The following is a 14,885-nucleotide window of genomic DNA, read 5'->3' as shown; positions in this document are numbered from 1 at the left end:
AGGAGGGCAAGTGTGGGGAGCAGCGTGAGCCAAGGGAGAGGTCGGGGAGGGAAGGCAGGGTCGGCTGGCCTCTGGACACAGTCTGGACACAGTCTGGGTGGGGATTTATTCAGACTGAAGGACTGAAGCGGTGACGACACCAGCTGACCCTTCCCCGTCTCGGGCAGTGGGTCTGGCCAGGTGCTTGCTGTGTCCACCAGCCCGGCTGTGTTTCCTGAGCAGTAAGGGCGGTTATCAGCCCTGAGGGAGGTGGGCAGACAAAGCACCAGAGAAGGGGGCTCGGGCCTGCAGTTTTCTCTGTGTTGGGTTAGGAAACCCCAGTTAGTTCGAGCCCCACCCCACCTACTCACCACCAAGACCTCAGACCCGTGACCCTGGCTCTGCCCAGAGAGGCTGCTCCTGAGCACCCTGCAGGATCTCCCTTTTTTTTTTTTTTTTTTGAGCATTTCTTTGAATTTTATTGAAAATTGACATGGACATTAGAAAGATATTAAGCTAAACGGTGCTGGTTTGGGGTTGTTTCTCCTGGCGAAAGAAAGCCTCAGAGGAGCAACGACTGGTCATATTTCTGAGCAAAAAGAACAAAGGAGAAGAAAGGAAGAATGAACACAGATTCTGGAAAACATGCAAATAGGGTGTCTCAGGAGACACGGGACAGTAGAATGGCAATGGTCATAGGGTTATATGGGGATGGGCACACTCAAATGGTATTTCAATGCAAGTTAAATCAATGGATTCAAGACAGATTTATCAACATCAAAGCTCTCCCTCCAGGTCCCACACTGAGCAGAAACCTCTCTCAAAACCCCAAACGGCCTTGGAAGACTGAATGGAGTAATTTTGCTCTCACTAAGCTTAAACTCCCCCATCTCTCCTTTCCTTTCTCCACCTGAATGTTAGTAGATCCACTCACCCTGCTTGCTGAGGGGGTCTGCAGAAGGTCTGTGAATGCTGAAGAAGATATGAATGTTGCTTGACTTTCTCATCCATACTCAGAAATGTTTAATAGTGGCTGTAGACAATTGACCCACTGAACCAGAGAACTGGAGTTTAAAAAGAAAAACAGAAAACTCAGATGAAAAACTTGCAAACAGTACTTTCACACCCACAGCTGAGCTCTCCTGCGGCAGTCACTTACACTTGGGTGAGTCATCCTGCAGTTGTCTCTCTCAGGTTACATTGAGTCCATTCTCCAGCTCAGATGGATCTTTTCCTGCCTTGTTAGATTAGGACAAGACACTTTCATTTAAAATACCATGTAAGTTTGGAGAGAGCTTCTTGCCTGGACACTTGAAGACTTGTTAAGAGAGTGTGTGTGTGTGTGTGTGTGCATGCACTCGAACACACGCGCACAATTTGGAGGGAGAGCGTATTGGTTGGTTTCTGGTTTGAGACAATATGGAACCCTAACTCTTCTATAATGGTAGTCTTTTCATTTAGACTTAGTGCAGCTGCTGAAGACAAGATTAAAAAAAGTTTTTCTTCTCTTTGTCTCTTTTCAGTCTGTGAGCCTCCAGCCTGGGAGCCCTGAAACTGGAGCAGCTCGGCAGCCGTCTTCCTCTGTTTCAAAGTGTTCACTTCGTCATCCAGGGATTTCTTCTTATTCTCTAGCTTCTTCCCATCCTGGTGTAGTTTCTTCAGATGGTCAAACTTGTCATGCAGCTCTTTCTCTGCCTCTTGAAGTTCAGCTTTTTTTTTTTCCAGCTTTTTTCTCTTTGACTCTCTGGACGAAAATCTGTCTCATCTCCTCTTCTTTTTTTTGGAGCTCCTCTACGAACTTGTTCCTTTTGACCTCATACGTCTCCTGTAAACTGAATGGTTTTCTGTCAGGGTCGGTGTCCTTGAAGCCCATCTCCTCCAGCTTACAGCGGTGGTACCGCTCATAGTGCAGGCCGTGGGTCTGCTCTCGGAGATCCTCCATGTTGACTCAGATCAGCATCTCCCGCAGCTTCACAAAGTCACAGTGGGCTTCATTTTCAGCTTGCGCCCCAGGGATACTGCCACATTTTCATCATCTTGTTACCTATCTTCAGTTCTTTTGTGCTGCCCATGACAGCAAACGGCAGGTGGGCATTTATGGTTCTATTGATCTCTGCTGCTAACTTGTCATCTGTAGGGAATTGGTAGATCTGGACTCTGTTGCTGACAAGCTCGCTGGTGATTTTGATTTTGAACTTGGTTAGCTCACTCTTAGAAATGGCATCTGATTTGACGATGATGGAGCTGATGTTCATCTTCCTGTCCAGGTTCTTCATAGTCACTAGGCCCAGAGACGTCAAGGAATGACCCATGTGGGTGATGAGGTACAAGCAGGCGAGGATGCGAGAGTCATGGTAGGTGTGGAGTACCCTGCATCTCTTCAGCTCCTACTACAGGTAGGCCTCAAACTGGGCATCGATGAATTCCACCATGGACTTGTAGCTGTCCTCCTTGTTGATCTGGTCCCCAAAGCCCACCATGTTAACAACTGTCAGCTTTAGCCGCATGTTGCTCTCTTGAAGGTCAGAGGTATCGGACCGGAGCTGGATTCCCGGCTGTGTGTGGGTGGCTGGCTCCCCCTCGACCTTGGTGTTGAACAGGGTGTCCATGAGGGTGGACTTGCCCAAACCTGTCTCTCCAATGCACAGGATGTTGAAGCAGAAGCCCTGGCTGACTGACTTATTCACCAGCTGATTGGGCAAGCTGTCAAACCCCACATGTCCAGCCAGGGGGACCGTTCAGCAACCTCTACCCACCTGGCGAGCTATATCGGTCACTGCCATCGCTCCTGCATCCACCAGGGCTGCCATGGGTGCTGCCGCAATGAGAGCTAGAACACAGGAAACAGCCAAGGTCTCCCTCTTGATGGGCCCACAATGTTTATTTCTACAGAAATGTTGTCTGAGCCCCTGGCAGTCTAGGTCTGTGTGGCTTGTTGCCTAGAGTCTGACGCTGCTGGGGGACTGTGAGATGTGACGTGGGACTGAGATGGGTTGGGGGGACCACCCCCCTCTCCTGAGAATGCCTCCAAGATGCTCCAGGGCCTCTGCCACCCAAGCCAGAGATGAATTCTGACAAGAGAAGTTGCCTTTTGGGTACCTTTTAAGAGAAGGTCCCATAGATTCTCGTAAAAAGAAAAAGAAAAGTAAGTCAGGACTGGGGAAATGGGTCATTTTAGAAAGGCAAGCTGGTGGGTGTTTCGTCCCCATGACATTCTGAGGCTGTGGGAAAGCTGCTGAGAAGTGTGTCCATTGGCTCCATGTGCCCGCGGCCACCTCCAGACAGCTCCTGGAAAGACTGCAGCTCACATAGGGGATGCTTTCTGTCACCAGTCACGACACCTGTGTGTGTGTGTGCTCAGTCAGGTTCGATTCCGTGCAACCCATTGGACTGTAGCCTGCCAGGTTCCTCTGTCCACAGGATTTCCCAGGCAAGAATACTGGAGTGGCTTGCCATTTCCTCCTCCAGGGGATCTTCCTGACCCAGGTATCGAACCAGCATATCTTGCATCTCCTGCATTGGCACCTGTGTTTACGTAATGCCAACAGATGGAGGCATGTTGTAACTACACAACTGCTACACAACTCAGACCTCTGACGTTATCCTGTGAATCTTCCCCCGATATTGTAACAAAACACCAAAACGTGGGGGCAGGGGCTTAAAACAACAGAAATATGCTCTCGCACAGTCTGAGGCTGGAATTCTGAATCCAGCTGTGGTCAGGGCTGGGTACTTCTGGGGGCTCTGAGGGACCACCTGCCTGAGGCCTCTCCTAGCATCTGGTGGGGCCACAGTCCTCAGCTTGTAGACATGTCACCCCGTATCGATCATCACACGTCTCTCCCTGTGTGTCTCTGGTTTTCCTTCTTCCGAGGACATCAGTCATTGGAATTCTCATCCATTCTAACCCAACACGATCTGATTGCATCTGCGGAGAGCCTATTTCCAAACACTGTCATATTCTGAGGTTCTGGGTGGCCTTGAATCTGGGGCCAACACTGACACAACACACTGGTTTGCACATCCTTCAGAACTGAGCCTGGATTCTCTGGCCAGTCTCAGCCACCTATCCAGTCTCTTGGGACCATCTCCTGGTGGCCCTGGCTGTCTTCCTGATGTGTAGATAAGGCCGGACGGGGGTGAGGCGGGGTGGGGGCTCCCTCCTCAGATGGGCCTGGGCCTCCTACCATGACAGGGACCACGCCATGGAGCCCCAGAAGATTCGCAGGGGTGGCGTGGGGGACCACGTCTGCATCAAGATGCTTCCATCTAGAAACCTGAGCTGTGGGGAGGGACGAGCATCGTCAGAGACGGGGCTTGTGAAGAAGCAACCTCATCGTGGACAAAAATCCTTTCACCTGGAGTCGAAACTCCAGGAGAGGATAAATCGTGTTCCCCCCTTGTCTGGCTTCAGCACCGATGCCACTTATAGTATGAAAAATGCTGCTGAGCGGGCTGGAAGCAGCACATGGTAAAAAGGTTAGTCCCGAACTTTGGGCTCCAGCCTGTCACCCTGCCCCCACCCGGAACACAAAGCCTTTTCTTTCTCCAGCTGGAAATGCGCACGGCCCATGAATGCAAAGAGCTCTTTCAACATTAGATTTTAAATTATTTGAATTAAATCTGGGATCCTTCCGGGCCCTGTGCGCTCCGGGTTATTTATCACTGGCTAAATGCAGAGGTCTGCCGGGCCTCTCCAGGGACGGCCCTCACTTAGACGCTGCCTCTGAAATGTTATAAACTATTTAAAACCGAAAGCTTGGCTGTGTCCGGCTGCGGGGGGCGCGGGGGGGGGGGGGGGGGCGCGCACAGAGCCTGCTCTTCCGAGCTCTTCGGGAAAACGAGCGACTCACCACTCTGCACACTTGTTCATTTGCTCCGCTTTTCCTCTGGGTAATCACTTTAATACACTTGAAAATAAACCTTGTCCCCACTGAGTCAGGGTGCTTTTTTTCCCCCTATTTAGCAAACATTGATTTTTTTTTCCTCCCCCCGGTGTCCTGCCTGCATGAAGCTAACAAGCCTCCTTTGTTCCCGCGCCCCGGCCCCGCCCCCGCCCCCGCCCCCGCCACCCCCACCGCCCCAGATCTCTCTATCGGCGGTTCCAGCAGGGCACCGGCAGGGGGCGAGAGACCCGCCTTGTCTGAGGGCCACGTGGGTGAGGGGGTGCCAGGCAGCTCAGAGACTCCAGGGTCAGGAGGCAGGGGGTGGGGTGGGGTGTGGAGGGAAAGATGTCACCCTAGGTTCCCCGGGATGTCCTAGATCAGGAAGGAGCATTCTGAAGCAATAAGAAGCGGCCGTGTTAGTGTTTTACATAAGCTACGCTGCCAGGGAGGGGTCCAGAAGAGGCTGTGCCCAACCAGGGTGCTCCTGCTGGTTGACCTGTGTCCCCCGCTCTCCCAAAACAGCCATGCACTGCTTTCCATTAAACGCCATTAGTGCCCTGAGTGGCCAGCAGAAGGCAGCATCTCTGCTGAGCTGAGTGGGTCTGCACTGCCAGCCGGTGACCGTCCCTCCAGTCCTGGTGCTCCGGTCAGTGCCCAGGAGGGCAGCCTCCAAGATGGCCCTCAATGACCCCTTCTCCAGGCACTCCTCCTTGCTCTGCCCTGGGCTGGCTCACTCTGACCAACAGGAACAGCAGGGGTCGTGATGAGACATCACCCCAAGATCAGCTTAAAGAGGATGATTCCGTCCTGGGTGCCCACCCCCAGCTGCTTCACTAAGAGAAGCCCGCTGCTGTGTCATGAGGCTTCTTGGGAGGGGGCGCAGGTGGTGGTCTGAGGCCCGCTGACGATTACATGGTGAACGGGAAGCTGAGCCCTTCTCAACCTCCCAGCCACCCTTCAGATGTGACCACAACCTGGCCGGCAGCCGAATGGCCACATGATGAGGGCCCACGGTGTGGCTCTGGGTGAGCCACGCCCAGATTCCAGCCCCTGGGGCTGTAAGGCAAGACGTGTCTGTTGTGAAAGGCCTTCGGGTGTGGCCCTTTGTCCCTGCAGCTCGAGGAGACTCCATGGCAGGTGCTGCTGATCTAACCATGCCCCTGCCTCTGGTTTTCCACATGGCAGCTTTACAGCACCTTGACAGGAGAGGAGAGACCCTTTAGGACTCGCTCCATCATCCTTCAAACATGGTGCCTCAGAACTTGTACTTTTCTTCTAGGTTGTTCATTTTATTGACATAGAGTTGCTATGTCAATAGAGTTGCTAGTAGTAGTAGTAGTAGTTTCTTATGATCCTTTGTATTTCTGTGGTGTCAGTTGTAACTTTTTTTTTCATTTCTAATTTTATTGGTTTGAGTCTTTTCCTAAATGCCCATCAAGAGCTGAATGAATGGTTAAAGAAGATGTGGTAAATACACAATGGAATATTACTCAGCCATTGAAAAGAATGAAATAATATGATTTGCAGCAACATGGAAGGACCTAGAGATTGTCACACTAAGTGAAGTCAGTCAGTCAGAGAAAGACAAATACCATATGGCATCCCTTATATGTGGAATCTAAAAAGATGATATGAATGAACTTATTTACAAAACAGAAACAGACTCACAGACACAGAAAACAAACTTATGGTTACCATTTGGGATAGGTGGGGGGATAAACTGGGTGTTTGGGATTAGCATATACACACTGCTATATATAAAATAGATAATCAACAAAGACCTGCTTTAGAGCACGGAGAACCCTACTCAATATTCTGTAATAACCTATAATGGAAAAGAATGTATGTATATGTGTAATCGAATCACTTTGCTGTTCTCCTGAAACTACCACAACATTGCAAATCAACTCTATTCCAATATAAAATAGAAACTAAATCTAAAAAATGGAGCTTCCGACCCTGACAGCTTCCCCCCACATTGTAAACATGTGCAGTCTTCCCTGTGTGGTTCCAAGGTAGCGTCCAATCCTCCACCACACCACGGGGATGGAGAGGGGTGTGTGGGAAACGACCGAGGCTTCATTTGTGATAGTTTTTTTAAAATCTGAAAAACATCAATAACTGAAAAATTCTTAAATAGGAAAGCCTCGTTAGAGATGGTTTGGAGGAATTCGGTCAGTTGGATGACAGGTCACTGAGAAGCACTGAGAAGGTCAAGGTCATGCTCATCAGGCTTGGGGACAAGGGCACAACACTCCCTGGGGGAGGGCAGAACAGTGTGTGTGGCTGCATGTGTTTTGCAGAAAAAGCCTATTTCTGGGTGTTTCCAGATGCACTTGTGCCTGGAGAACATCTGGAAGATTCGGACCCAGCAGTGACTGTAGCCACATTTGGAGAAGCACCTGGATTGGCAGGGGTGGGTCTTTCCACGTGGCTCAGCAATAAAGAATCCTCCTGCCAGTGCAGGAGACTCAGGAGATGTGGGTTAGATCCCTGGGTGGGGAAGGAAATGGCAACCCACTCCAGTATATTTCCACTCCAGGAAATCCCATGGACAGAAGAGTCTGGTAGGTGACAGTCCATGGGGTTGCAAAGATTTGGCTATGACTGAGCACACACATCATCGCATCACATCTGGGGGGGATGTGAGGAGGGGTCTTCCTCTATCACTCTACAGTGTCCGTTGCCTCAGTGCTTCCATCAGTGGCCTGTTACCTTTGGAGCAAAGCCAAAAGAATGAAAGCAAAAGGAACAGAACACACGACGAGGCCATCACTCTCCTACCCCAGCCAATGGAGCCTCTTGGGCTTGCCAAGCTGTGACCAGTGGCTGGTTCCAGGGCTGTCTCTGGTCTGCCCACCTCTGCTGCTTCTAATGGTTGCAGGGCCATGGCCCCCTCCATGCGTATGCATCATCTGGAAGGGGACATGTTGGGGCCCTGAGGTTTCCAAGTCCAGGAGGAGAGGGGACAGCTCTGCCCGAAAGCCTGTCTGTGGTTCCTCTGGAGGTGGGTGAGGCTCCTGGCTGCCCCAGCCCCCTCCACTGCTGTCCTCCCCTCTGGCTGCCTCCTCCTGCCCCTTCCCCTCTCCCCTCTGGCCTCCCGGGGAGATACTCCTGTGTCTCAGCACATCCAGGCTCTCTCTCACCCTCCTCTGTCCAGGATGGAGGCAACTCCCAGCCGCCCTGTAGTGAGGTGAACCTGCCAGCAGGCTGTGAGGTCTGAGTCACTGATGGCTTAGGCCCCAGCAACCTTGCCTGCAGGGCAACACTCCTGCTCCCTTCTGTGGCGGGATGGACAGGACAGCCCCTACTATTGGCTGAATGTGTTCCCCCAGTTCCTATGTGGAAGCTCTGACTTCTAGTGCAATGGTATTTGGAGGCGGAGCCTTTGGGAGGCAATTAGGGTGAGGTAAGGTCAAGAGGGTGGGGACCCAGAATGGATTAGCACCCGTAGAAGAACAGGAAGAGAACCCAGAGTCAGCTTTCTTGGCCCCATGGAGACACAGCAGGAGCCCGGGAAGCTGGACCCAACTGGATCTTGGACGTCCAACCTCCAGGCTGTGAGGAGTAGGTGTTTACTGTGGGAGCTGTCCAGCTGTAAGTCATGGCGGCCAAGGTGTGAGGGCAGAACCGTCCCCGACCGCCCCCCCACCCCCCGCCCAGGTGGCAGTGCTGGGTCTCTGGACCACCCTGGTCTATGCCGGGAAGGCCAGCAAACCCGTGTCCACACTCCTGAGATGTGGGCTTGGGCCACTCAGCGTTTCAGATGGCCAACATGCAACTGACACCCCCGTCAGGAAAGGTTGCCTTCCAGATCTGCTGAGATCCGTGGGTTCTTGAGGAGCCTGGATCTGCTGCAGGGTGGGGGGGCCTGTCCTACTGGATCCAGAATCTGAGTCCGCAAAACCTCAGTCTTGGAGTTCCAGCCACACCTGTCCCAGGTGAGGGTCCACCTCTCTGTGTCTCCTGCAAGGTGGGAACTGGTCCCCTCCTGCTGTCCACAGAGGTACATGTGCTCTGAGGCTGCGATCGGTTTCAGAGCATCAGCAGTCTAGACACTTATAAGGCTCAATGGGCCAGCTGGTCACAGCGTGACCACAGGTTCACGGCCCGCTAGCCACAGGTCTCTGCCATGCTCAGGAGTAAATGTGGAGATAATGCAACCAGGTAGTAAACTCTTCATCTAACACTCCCACCATGAAGAGGCCAGTTGTTTGGAAGGACATGATCAGGGACCTGTCACGGCAGCAAATAGGAGGTGACAATGGGGTCGAGTAGGGAGAATATTAGAAAGGGGAGAGGGAGAAGTGCAGACACATCAGGAGCCAGGGCTGGAGTGCAGGGGTGGGGGATGAGGGTGCAGGAGGCCAGCAGCCAGAGCAGTTCTCCCCTGCCACCTCCTGCACCTGCAACTGGAGGTGGCTGAAGTTCCAGGCTCTTGCCTGTCTTCCAGGTGGGAACCCCAGACTGCCTGGCCCCCTGGAGCCCCCAGAGGAATGCTGGTGGTGCTGGGCTAGAAGCACCAGCAGGAGACTGTGGTTACATAGGGCACCTCTGCGGGGGATCTGACCAGGCTGACCTCCACTGAAGAGTCTGGAGGCCGGTTCTGATCCTCAAAGAGCCTGCTGCTGGCTCTGCCCAGGGTTGGGGGGGCTCTGGTGACCCCACCTAGAAGGGGAGGGGAGCTGCCCCAGGTGAAGTCTGAGGTCCCTCCACATTCTCCCATCATCACTGCCAACCTCCACCCAGATGAGTGATGAACGAGGAAAGCCCTTGCCCTTGGGGCTGTGGACACACCCACAGGGTCCCATTATGACTGATGAGTCATCAGTCTCAGATATTCTCCCATAGCCCTGGGGCACTTGGCCCCTGAGCCAACAGCACCCCCAGTTCAACGCATGACCAAGAGCCCCTGAAATGCAGGAGAAACACACCACCCAAGAGCCCTTCATGGGCTCCGGATGTGGGGGCTCTGCTTGGCCCCTCCCCAGGGCTCTGATGGAAGCTGCTGGGTTGGCCTGAGCAGTTGTGGCTAGGAAAAGTGAGGCAGGCAGTGTGGGAGGGACGGAAGCCTACGGGTCCCAGCGGGGAAGCACGGACCCCACAGAGGCAGCTCTGTGAGAACTCCAGCACACCGGTGGGATGCGGAGGATACGGACCACACAGGACAGTCAGACAAGGCATCACCTGGGAAAACGGGCATTCGGACATAGATACAGCTTGTCCTCCTTGGATTTTGAAATTGAAAAATCCCAAGGAGCATTCCAAGATGTGAGCAAAGTGGGGTCACTTGTACTTAATATTTGCTTTGCAATACTTTTCTTGTGTTTCCCAAATTTTTTGTGCATCCATCCACCCACCCACCTATCCATCATCTACCTAACCATCCATCCCACTTCAAGATTTAAAGATTTAAGTGTTCAGGACCATAGTTCCGTAAAAGTGAAGGGCAAAAAGCAGAAAGAGTTAGTCAGTCAGTCGTGTCCGACTCTTAGCAACCCCATGGACTGTAGCCTACCAGGCTTCTCCGTCCATGGGATTTCCCAGGCAAGAACATTGGAGTGAGTGGGTTGCCATTTCCTTCTCCAAGGGATCTTCCTGACCCAGGGACAAAAAGCAGTGGCGGGGGTAATTGGTGGCCTGGCCTCAGACTTCCTCTCCCCTAAACAGATCTGCCTCACTTGACCACTTAGTGGGGTCTCCACTAAGCCATGCTGAGCCGTGGACAGCCCCACCAAGGGCTGCTTTACTAAGGTCCTCAGAGCATATCAGCTCAGTGCCAGTTCCTTCTTACTGTTCCACCAATACTGGCTTTCATTAGTGTCATATGACTGACATCCAGTCCAGGTTAATGAGCCAGCCTCATGGGAGTCTGAGAGAGGAGTGATCTAGGGTGTTGTTCCTCTCCCAGCTGTCTTGAAGAGAACAACAGAGCAGACAGGGCTCCCAGGTGCCATGATGAAGCTCAAAGATCACCAAGAAAGGAGGTGGACAGCATGACTGGATGCACAGCTCAACTACTAAGCAAGGGAAGGTGGGTGGAAGGGCAGGAGGGAGGGGGGATGGAAGATAATTAAGCAGGAGACTGGGTGGATGAATGGATGGAGTTCGTGAATGAGTGGGTGGATGGGTGAAAGGGTTGGTGGGTAGATGGATGGTGGATGGGGTAAGTGAACGGATAGATGGATGGAAGAGTGGATGGTGAATTGGATGAATGGGTGGGTGGATGGATGGGTGAGTGGGTAGATGGATGGATAAATGGATGAATGGGTAGGTGGGTGGGTGAATGGATGGATGGGTGGGTGGGTGGATAGATGGATGGATGGTGGATGGAAAAATGGATGGGTGGATAGGTGATACAAGTTCCCATCTAAGAGATTCAAAGGGACTAGTCTCCCAGGAAGAGTGCCCGGGTCTCTGGGCTCGTCTGAGAATGCCTGGGACAGAGTGGTGGAAGAGAAGTCATCCTTGGGCAGGGGGCTAGATTCCCACCAGCTCCCTCCAACACATCCGCCATTCTCTTTCTCGCATAAGCAGTGCCTGTCTTGCCATCTACAGAGTCCTCCTGTTCCTTTAGGCTGGCAGCTGACCCTGGTCCAGACCTTCAGCAAGCAGGGTCTGGCCACCAGATGTCAGCCAGCTCTAATGAGCTCAGTCTGCTGGTCACTAATTGGCTAAGGCTCTAGGCACTGGTGGCAGAGGAATGAGGGATGACAGGACAGACAGGGGCCCGGGCCCAGGGCTCAGCTGGCCTAGGCTCAGTAGCCAGGGCAGTGAGCAGCAGGGTGCCAGCAGATCCAGGGTTAGCTATTCCCAAGGTCTAATGCCTGGCAACTGCCCAAGGCTGCCCAGTTGCTGTCCAACTCCCATCAAGGGCATGTGCCATGTGGGGGCTGGGGGGCTGCTGTTGGGTGTGACTACTGGGGCAGAAACCAGAGCAAGCTTTCCTTCACAGGGCAGAAGCGTGCCCTTCAGAGTCACCATGGTGTAAGCCTTGCCCCACGAAGGAGATGGCGTCATGGACAGTTCTCCCGCAAACTCAGTCAAGCGATTTACGATGCATGACTGGCACGGGTTGGTGACAGGGCGGCCCTGGACAGAGGCTTCTGACTGGAGCTGGAAGAGGGGAACCATCTAGGATTAATAGCAAACACAACCCCACAGTGACTGCTCAGAACATTGCAGCCACTGAAGGGGCTGAGATAGCTGCAGCCATTCATGAGGACATGTGCACCGAGATACCCATGGCCCCTCCCTGGTGTCCAGACCAGGTGGCTGGAGGGATGAGCGGCAGACAGGGAGGAGGAAGGAGGGCTGGATGGAGGCTTCTGGGCACCTGAGCAGCATGAGTTGGAACTTCCGCCCAGAGGGGAGCTTGAACCCAGCAGAGCATCACATAGCTCATAAACCCACCGGTTTCTCAGTGACCACGTGGTGTCACCCCCCAGAGATTAGCCTACTTCTTGGCAGTGGGGTCTTCCTGCCTCTCTCCAGGTGATGGACAATCTGTTAGCAGGTCAGACACTTTCAACAGTGGAGACAGAAGCCTTCCCAGAGCCTGGGACTGCTGAAACAGCACACCCAGGAGTGCGACAGGGGAGCTGAGTTCCTGCTGTGGTCTTCTCAGCCACATGCACAGACTGGAGTACTGCAGGGGTCCACTCTGCAAGGCATGTGGCCCCCAGTGGTCATGGCCATTGTGGGTGGTCGGGAGTGAGAGGGTCTCAGACCCAGGGTGGAGGGCTGCCTGACTCTCAGGCTCAGCGGGGGGAGTGAAAACATATAGGAAGCGGGGTCCTGGATCTCCTTAGACAGCTTCGCTTGGAGACACAGCCTTGATGGCCGACCCAGCCTTCACAGCTCTCTCCTTGAGGGTCTGAGCTTGTCCGGGATGGGCAGGGGTGATGGAGGAATGGAGCACTGCCCACTATAGGTCTGGCGCTGGTGGGAGGGCCTGGACCTGCCAGACAGGCCATCGTGCACACTGGGCCTTTGGAGATGGTGGAGGCAGTGCATCTTTGGGGATGGTGGGGCGCTGGCCTGGGCATCACTATGCATCATGCTGTGTCATGTGACCTCAGACCACCACCACCCAGCTGGTCAGTCCAAGCTCTCGTGAGCATTTGTCCTCCCCGGCTCTGTTCCCCTACAAATGCCCACATCCCAGCCAGCCCTGGGCCCCCAGGACACAGCTCAGCCTTGGCATTTGACCTCTGCACCCATTATGCGTATATCGCCACCCATGTGGGCCGCTTTTAGGGCCAATATCTAGAAACCTTGAGGTCACACTCCTGATTCAACATGGAGTGTTTGGCAACAATGGGAAAGTTCTAGCAAAGCCTGAGAACCCAAGTGCACAGGGCTTTGTGACGCAAGCAGGCTGGAATCCCCAAGACACTGCATTCTCTGACCATTCCCAGCCCAGCAGCCTCCAGGCACACAGGCTGCCTCAGCATCACAGCCTGCATCTTTGAGGTCCCCACACTTCTGGGCTGTGTGGCTGAGGGTGGAGCATCACCCACCATCAACCCTGTGTGCATGTGATTCCGTCCTCAGGGGAGAATCTCAGTGACACTAAGTCTCTATTGATCCCTTCCAGGCTCAGCACTGGGGCGCCCACAAAGCTGGTCTATACAGCACATCTACAACACACACCCACACTGTGCATCAACACTACATGACTAGCACCTATTCCCTTTTTGCTGGTGGCGGGGTAGGGGGGCTTCCCTTAAGGCTCAGCTGGTAAAGAATCCACCTGCAATGCAGAGGACCTGGGTTCGATCCCTGAGTTGGGAAGATTCCCTGGAGAAGGGAAAGGCTACCCACTCCTATATTCCGGCCTGGAGAATTCCACGGACTGTATAGTCCATGGGGTCACGAAGAGTTGGACACGTCTGAACGACTTTCACTTTCACTTCACCTAAGGGTCAGCGGGACACACAGAGAGGGCCACCCATGGAGGTGTGGGTCTGGAAGGGTGGTGGTCCCCTGGGAGAGCATTCTGGAAGGGAAAGGAGCTTGCTGGGGGGAGGGGGGCAATGATTGTGGAAGTGACAGAATGTCAAGTCAGCATCCTGTTCACCAAGACTGGCTCCACCCTCATCAAGAAAAAAGTCAACCCTGGGTCCCAGGTCTGTGCTCCCTTCCAGATTGTTCTTCCAGCTGGAACCAGCCCAGGGTTTGAGTGTGGGGCTATGGGAGCAGGTGGTCCCCATCCAGCCCCTCGTGGGCTTGGCTAAACCTGCAGCCTTGCCAGCCTCGGTGACCTGGTCACTTCTGACCATGCTTCAGTGGGCTTGGCCAACTGTGTCACAGACTAGAAACAGAGATGTCCCAGGCTTTGATCAGTGCTGCCCCACCATGAAACCTCAGACATCTGTCTTCACAGGTCATTGGGTTCCCGACATCTCGACCACTGGATTCGTGACAGTGCTTCTGGGGCTGCAGAGGACAAGGAGGGGCCCTGACATCAAACCAGAGCAGGGACACATGTGCCTGGAGAGAGAGCTATTAGGCCCAGAGGCCTCTTCTTAGCAGCTACCCTGTGAGACAGGGTCAGGGCTCATGGGGCAAAGAAAAGAGAAATCTCCAAGAGCTTCCTGGAAGAGTCTGAATTCCAAAAGCACATTCTGAGTGCCTGCGGTATTGGGGCCTTGGGCATTGCCCCTCCCACCTGGACCTGTGCCAGGTGCTTGGTCATCCCCTTTAGCAAAGAGAAGTGTGTTTGTCACCCTCCAGACAGCAGCTCCCTCCAGACAAAGGGCCAGAGACTCCAGATTTATGGGCTGGCCCTGGCTGGGCTGCTCCACTGGCTCTAAGGCCAGCGGGTCCCAGACCCACAGGAACAGCTGGCCTTCCTGTCTGGAGTCTCACCAGTTGGGGCAGGTGTGTGCAGAGACTCTGGGCCCCCACCCCCGAAGGCCCTCTGATGTTGGCCAAGGACAATCGTTGCCTTGGCTGGATTGTTACATATGGGTCGTCATCCCTGAAAAGGCCTCAGCAGCCAGGCTTCCTGAGAGA

At 53.6% G+C, this 14,885-nt stretch overlaps 1 pseudogene; it reads right to left on the bottom strand.

The window, feature by feature from the left end:
• Window positions 1-697: 697 nt before the first annotated feature.
• Window positions 698-2,762, bottom strand: LOC122707743 (annotated as a pseudogene).
• Window positions 2,763-14,885: the final 12,123 nt, after the last annotated feature.

Source organism: Cervus elaphus, chromosome 14 (assembly GCF_910594005.1).
Source record: "Cervus elaphus chromosome 14, mCerEla1.1, whole genome shotgun sequence".
Taxonomy (NCBI): Eukaryota; Metazoa; Chordata; class Mammalia; order Artiodactyla; family Cervidae; genus Cervus; species Cervus elaphus.
The sequence above is the reverse complement of the archived record's forward strand: the minus strand, read 5'-3'. Positions and strand labels throughout refer to the sequence as shown.